Genomic DNA, 8072 nt, shown 5'->3' on the forward strand with positions numbered 1-8072 from the left:
TTATTCTCATTTTCCTCCCTTATTTATTCTCATTTTTCCACCATTTTTCCCCCATTTTCCTCCTTTATTTTTCAACATTTTTCTCAATTATTTTTCCCAAATTTTCCTCATTTTCCTCCATTATTTACCAATATTTTCCCCCATTATTTATCCCGAATATTCCAAACTTTTCCTCATTTTCCCCCTTTATTTCTCCCTATTTTTTCCCATTTTCCCATTGGAATTTCCCAAACATCCCCATTGATTCTTCATTGGAATTCCCCATTGATTCCCCATTGATTCCTAATTCCCCACTGGAATTCTCCATTGATTCCCCATTGATTTCCCATTGATTCCCCATTGAAATTCCCCATTGATTCCAAATCCCTCATTGATTCCCCATCGATTCCCCATTGATCCCCAATTCCCCATTGATTCCCCACTGATTCCCATTGATCCCCAATTTCCATTGGAATTCCCTGTTTATTCCCAATTCCCCATTGATTGCCAATTCCCCATTGATTCCCCATTGATTGCCAATTCCCCACTGGAATTTCTCATTGGTGCACTGGGAAATACAAAAAAAAATGGGAATTTTTGGGATTTGGGGTTGGAATTTGTGGTTGGGTCGGTGGGAGGGAAACTGAGGCGCAGGAAGAAATCCCCATTGGAAATGCTCCATTGTGGCACTTCAAGGGTTAAATTATTCTGGGAATTATGCTGAAATTAATCTTCAATTTTTCCCAATTCTTTCTATTATTAATCCTTGTTAATTATCAATAATGTTCTCAATTTATCCACATTTTCCACCATTTTTTCCTCATTTTCCTCCCTTATTTGTTCATTTTCCCCCATTATTTATCCCAAATATTCCCATTTTTTTCTCATTTTCCCACCTTCTTTCTCCCATTGATTCCCAATTCCCCACTGATTCCCCATTGATTCCCCATTGATTCCCATTGATTCCCAATTCCGCATTGATTCCCCATTGATTCCCCATTGATTCCCCATTGATTCCTAATTCCCATTGGAATTCCCTGTTTATTCCCAATTCCCCATTGATTCCCATGATTCCCCATGATTCCCAACTCCCCATTGATTTCCCATTGATTCCCCACTGATCCCATTGATTGCCAATTCCCATCGAATCCCTGTTTATTCCAAATTCCCCATTGATTCCCCATTGATTCCCCATTGATTCCCAACTCCCCATGATTCCCATTGATTCCCCACTGATTCCCATTGATGCCATTCCCATCGAATCCCTGTTTATTCCAAATTCCCATTCATTCCCCATTGATTCCCAATTCCCCATTGATTCCCCACTGATTCCCATTGATTCCCCATTGATTCCCCATTGATTGCCAGTTCCCCATTGATTCCCACTGATTCCCATTGATTCCCAAATTCCCATTGATTCCCCACTGGATTCCCATTGATTCCCCACTGATTCCCCATTGATTCCCATTGATTGCCAGTTCCCCATTGATTCCCCACTGATTCCCATGATTCCCCACTGATTCCCATTGATTCCCAATTCCCCATTGATTCCCCACTGATTCCCATCATTCCCCATGATTCCCCATTGATTCCCATTGATTGCCATTCCCCATTGATTCCCCACTGATTCCCCATTGATTCCCCACGATTCCCATTGATTGCCAGTTCCCATTGATTCCCCATTGATGCCAATTCCCCACTGGAATTTCCCATTGGTGCACTGAGAAATACAAAAAAAATGAGAATTTTTGGGATAATTCCATCAGAATTCCTTATGGGTTGGCGGGAGGGAAACTGAGGCACGGGTTGGTCATGGTGATGGGGAACTCAAAACTCCCCGTGGAAAAGCTCCATTCTGCACTTCAGGGTCAAATGATTCTGGGAATTTTGCCTCATTTTCCACATTATTTCTCCCCAGTTTCCACATTGAATTTCCCATAGATTCCCCACTGGTTCCCAATTCCCCATTGATCCCCAAGTCCCCATTGTCCCCAATTCCCCATTGATTCTCCATTGGTTCCCAACTTTCATCAGAATTTCCCATTGAAATCCCCCATTGGAATCCCCATTGATCCCCAATTCCCCATTGATCCCCAATTCCCCATTGATTCCCCATTGATCCCCAATTCCCCATTGATTCCCAAGTCCCCATTGATCCTCAATTCCCCATTGGAATTCCCCATTGATTCCCAATTCCCCATTGATTCCCCATTGATTCCTCATTGGAATTCCATTGATTCCCAATCCCCATTGAATTCCCCATGATTCCCATTGATCCCCAATTCCCCATGATTCCCATTGATTCCCATTGATTCCCATTGATTCCAATTGATTCCCAATTCCCCCATTGATTCCCCACTGATACCCATTGACTCCTCATTGATTCCCCATTGATTCCCATTGATTGCCAATTCCCCATTCATTCCCCACTGATTCCCATTCACTCCCCATTGATTCCCCACTGATTCCCATTGATTGCAATTGATTCCCAATTCCCTACTGATTCCCCACTGATTCCCATTGATTCCCATTGATTCCCAATTCCCCATTGATTCCCCACTGATTCCCATGATTCCCCACTGATTCCCCATTGATTCCCCACTGATTCCCATTGATTGCCAATTCCCCATTGATTCCCCATTGATTGCCAATCCCCCACTGGAATTTCCCATTGGTGCACTGGGAAATACAAAAAAAAAAGGGAATTTTTGGATTTGGGGTGGAATTTGTGGTTGGGTCGGTGGGAGGGGAATCTGAGGCACGGGGTGGGGACATGGTGATGGTGGAACCCAAAAATCCCCATGGAAATGCTCCATTCTGGGTCTTAAAGGTTAAATTATTCTGGGAATTTTCCTGAAATTTATCTCTCATTTTACCTGAATATGTCTGTAATTAATCCTTAATATTTATCCCAAATATTCCCAATTTTCTGCATTTTCCCACATTATTTATTCGCATCTTCCCATAGTTTTCCCCTAATTTCTCTCCTTATTATCATACTTCCCCACTATTTATCCTAAATATTCCAAATTTTCCTCCTTTTCCTCCCTTATTTATGAATATTTTTGCCCTATTATTGTATCCCTAATATCTCAATTATCCTCATTTCCTCCCTTAATTATCAATAATTTCCCTGATTATTTATCCTCAATACCCAATTTTTCCTCATTTTCCCACCATCTTTTCCATTTTCCTCCCATATTACAAATAATTCCCCAATATTACCTCCAATATCCAAATTTCCCCGATTTCCCTCACTTATTCATTAATATTTCCCCATTATTTATCCCAAATTTCCTAAATATTCTTATTTTTCCCACCTTTTTCCTCATTTTCCCCCTTTATTTATTAACAATTTCCCCCATAATTTATCCCAAATATTCCCAGTTTTTCCTCCTTTCCTCCCTTATTTACCAATATTTCCCCCAGTTATTTTATCCTAAATATTCCAAATTTTCCTCATTTCCCTCCCTATTTATCAATATTTTCTACCATTATTTACCCCCAAATATTCCCAATTTTCCTCATTTTCTTCCTTACTTATTTCCATTTTCCCACCATTTTTCCCAGTTTAATCCCTTACTTATCAATACTTTCCTCAATTATTTACCCCAAATATTCCCTATTTTTCCTCATTTCCCTCCCTTATTTATCAATCTTTCTACCATTATTTACCCCCAAATATTCCCAATTTTTCCTCATTTTCCTTCCTTACTTATTCCATTTCCCACCATTTTTTCCCATTTTAATCCCGTATTTATCAATATTTCCTCAATTATTTATCCCAAGTATTCCTATTTTTTCCCCTATTTTCCCACCTTTTTTCCTCATTTTAATCCCCAATTTATGAGTATTTTCCCTATTATTATCCCAATATTCCAATTTTTCCCCATTTCCCACTTTATTAATTAACAATTCCCCCCAATTACTTTCCCAAATATTCCAAATTTTCCTCATTTTATCCCCAATTTATGAATATTTCCCCCATTATTAATCCCAAATATTCCCAATTTTCCTCATTTTCCTCCCTTATTATTTCCATTTCCCCCCATTTTAATCCCGTATTTATCATAATTTCCCCCATTATTTATCCCAAATATTCCTATTTTTTTCCCTATTTCCCCACCTTTTTTTCCTCATTTAATCCCTAATTTAGGAATATTCCCCCCATTATTTATCCCAAATATTCCCAATTTTTCCTCATTTTCCTCCCTTATTTATTTCCAATTTTCCCACCATTTTAATCCTTATTTATCAATATTTCCCCAATTATTTATCCCAAATATTCCTATTTTTCCCCATTTCCCAACCTTTTTCCTCATTTTAATCCCCAATTTATTAATATTTTTCCCTATTATTTATCCCAAATATTCCAGTTTTCCCCCATTTCCTCCTTTATTTACCAAGATTTCCCCTATTTATTTATCCCAAATATTCAGAATTTTTCCCCAATTCCCCTAGTATTTATCCCTAATATTCCCAATTTTCCTCATTTTCCTCCCTTATTTATTTCTATTTTTCCACGATTTTTTCCCATTTCCTCCCATATTTATCAATATTTCCCCCAATTATTTATCCCAAATATCCAAATTTTCCCCCATTTCCCCACTTTATAATTAACAATTCCCCCTATTATTTATCCAAATATTCCCAATTTTTCCTCATTTCCCCCTCTACTTATTTATCCCAAATATTCCCAATTTTTCCCCATTTTCCCACTTTATTAATTAACAATTCCCCCAATTATTTACCCCAATATTCCCAATTTTTCCTCATTTTCCTCCCTATTTATTTCCATTTCCCCCCATTTTTAATCTCTTAATTATCAATATTTCCCCCCATTATTTATCCCTAATATTCCCAATTTAATCAACTAATTAATCAATTAATTGATTCCCAATCAGTTGATTTGTTCATGGAATTAATTACACATTTAATAATCCCAATTCTTGTTAATCAATCAATGAATCAATTACTTAATCAATCAATTAATCAGTCAATTAATAAATCAATCAATTAATCGATCAATTAATTACTCAATAACTAATTCATTGGCTCCCATCCTGGCACAAATTAGCCCAAAATTTAATTAACCCCAAAATTAATCAAATCTTATTCAATTAAACAATCAATCAATTAATCATTTAATCTGTTCCCATCCTGAACTAATTAGTCCCAGATTTAATTAATCCCACAATTAAGTCATCAATGAATCCCTGAGTTGCTCAATCAATCATCAATTATTCCATTAATTAATCCATTAATAACCAATTAATTGGATCCCACCCTGGCATTAATTAACCCCAGATTTAATAAGGCCAGATTTAGTTAATCAATCAATTGATCAATTAACTAATCCATTAATTAAATAATCGTTTAATTAATAAATTAATTAATCAATAAGTAATTCATCAGATGCCACCCTGGCATTAATTAGCCTCAGATTTAATTAACCCCAGAATTAATCAATCAGTAAATCAATTATTAATCAATTAAATAACCAATTAAGTAATCAAATAATTAATCAGTTAATTGGCTCCCACTCTGGCATTAATTAGTCCCAGATTTAACTAATCCCGGAATTAATTCCTCAGTCAATCCCTGAATTAATCAATTAAACAATCAATAAATCAATCAATTAATCAATAACGAATTCATTGGATCCCACCCTGTTATTAATTAACCCCTGATTTAATTGACGGCACAATTAATTCATCAATGAATCCCTGAATTAATCCACCAGTTAATCCATGAATTAATCCATAATTAATCAATGAATCCAAGAATTGATCTACAAATCAATCAATGAATGAATCCATAATTAATCAATGAATCCAAGAATTGATCTACAAATCAATCAATGAATGAATCCATGAATTAATTCATGAATTAATCAATCAATGAATCCATGAATTAATCCATTAATTAATCAGTGAATCCAAGAATTGATCTATGAATCAATCAATGAATGAATCCATGAATTAATCCATGAACTAATCAATCAATTAATCCAGGAATTAATCCATTAATTAATCAATCAATGAATCCATGAATTAATCCCTAAATTAATCAACCAATGAATCCATGAATCAATCCATGAATTAATCAATCAATGAATCCATGAATTAATCTATTAATCAATCCATGAATTAATCAATCAATGAATCCATGAATTAATCCATCAATCAATCCATGAATTAATCTGTGAATCAATCAATGAATTAATCAATCAATTAATGCAGGAATTAATCCATTAATTAATCAATCAATTGATCCATTAATTAATTCATTAATTAATCAATCAGTGTATCCATGAATTAATCCATGAATCAATCAATGAATGAATCCATTAATTAATCCATGAGTTAATCAATCAATGAATCCATGAATTAATCCCCTGAATTAATCACCCAATGAATCCATGAATTAATCTATGAATTAATCAATCAATGAATCCATGAATTAATCTATGAATCAATCAATGAATTAATCAATCAATTAATCCAGGAAGCAATCCATGAATTAATCAATCAATGAATCCATGAATTGATCTATTACTCAATCAATGAATGAATCCATTAATTAATCCATAAGTTAATCAATCAGTGCATCCATGAATTAATCTATGAATCAATCAATGAATTAATCACCCAATGAATCCATGAATTAATCCATTAATTAATCAATCAGTGTATCCATGAACTAATCCATGACTCAATCAATGAATGAATCCATGCATTAATCTATGAATCTCTCAATGAATTAATCAATCAATGAATCCAGGAGTTAATCCATTAATCAATCAATCAACAACTGATTCATTGGTTCCCACGCTGGCATTAATTACCCCAGATTTAATTACCCCCAGCATTAATGAACCCCTCCATCCACCCATCCATCCATCCCTCCCTGCCTTGGTGGCCCAGGAGGTGACAAGAAGGGCCTTGAGGGGACTCTGGTGGCCTTGGCAGAGTTTGGTGGCCCAGGAGGGGGACAGGGACACCCTGGGACACTTTGGTGACCATGAAAGGACATCGGTGGCTCCTGGGACAGTTTGGTGGCACCTGGAGGGACTTTGGTGGCCCAGGAGGGGACAGGGACACCCTGGGACACTTTGGTGGCCCAGGGGGTGACAAAGGAGCCCCTGGTGACCCCAGGGGGAGCCTTTGGTGGCCCCAGGCCTTGGTGGCCCCTGAGGTGCCTTTGGTGGCCCAGGAGGTGACAAGAAGGGCCTTGAGGGGACTCTGGTGGCCTTGGCAGAGTTTGGTGGCCCAGGAGGGACAGGGACACCCTGGGACACTTTGGTGACCATGAAAGGACATCGGTGGCCCCTGGGACAGTTTGGTGGCACCTGGAGGGACTTTGGAGGCCCAGGAGGGGACAGGGACACCCTGAGAGGTTTGGTGGCCCCCCGGGGACACTTTGGTGGCCCAGGAGGTGCCAAAGGAGTCCTTGGTGGCCCCAGGGGAGCCTTTGGTGGCCCTGGGGGGTTTGGTGGCCCAGGAGGTGACAAGGACACCCTGGGACACTTTGGTGGCCCTGAGGTGACGTTGGTGGCCCCAGGAGGGTTTGGTGGCCCTGGGGGGTTTGGTGGCCCAGGAGGGGACAGGGACACCCTGGGACACTTTGGTGACCATGAAAGGACATCGGTGGCCCCTGGGACAGTTTGGTGGCACCTGGAGGGACTTTGGTGGCCCAGGAGGGGACAGGGACACCCTGGGGGGTTTGGTGGCCCCTGGGGACACTTTGGTGGCCCTGGCAGGGGTTTGGTGGCCCAGGAGGGGACAGGGGACACCCTGGGGGGTTTGGTGGCCCCTGGGGACACTTTGGTGGCCCAGGAGGTGACAAAGGAGCCCTTGGTGACCCCAGAGGAGCCTTTGGTGGCCCCAGGCCTTGGTGGCCCTGGGGAGACAGGGACACCCTGAGGGGACTTTGGTGGCCCCTGAGGACACTTTGGTGGCCCAGGAGGGGACAGGGACACCCTGAGGGGTTTGGTGGCTCCAGGGGAGCCTTTGGTGGCCCCTGGGACAGTTTGGTGGCCCAGAAGGGACTTTGGTGGCCCAGGAGGGGACAGGGGACACCCTGAGGGGTTT

This window comes from Melozone crissalis, unplaced genomic scaffold (genome assembly GCF_028551555.1).
Source record: "Melozone crissalis strain CALT ecotype California unplaced genomic scaffold, PUWL_Pcris_2 ptg000613l_1, whole genome shotgun sequence".
Classification (NCBI taxonomy): Eukaryota; Metazoa; Chordata; class Aves; order Passeriformes; family Passerellidae; genus Melozone; species Melozone crissalis.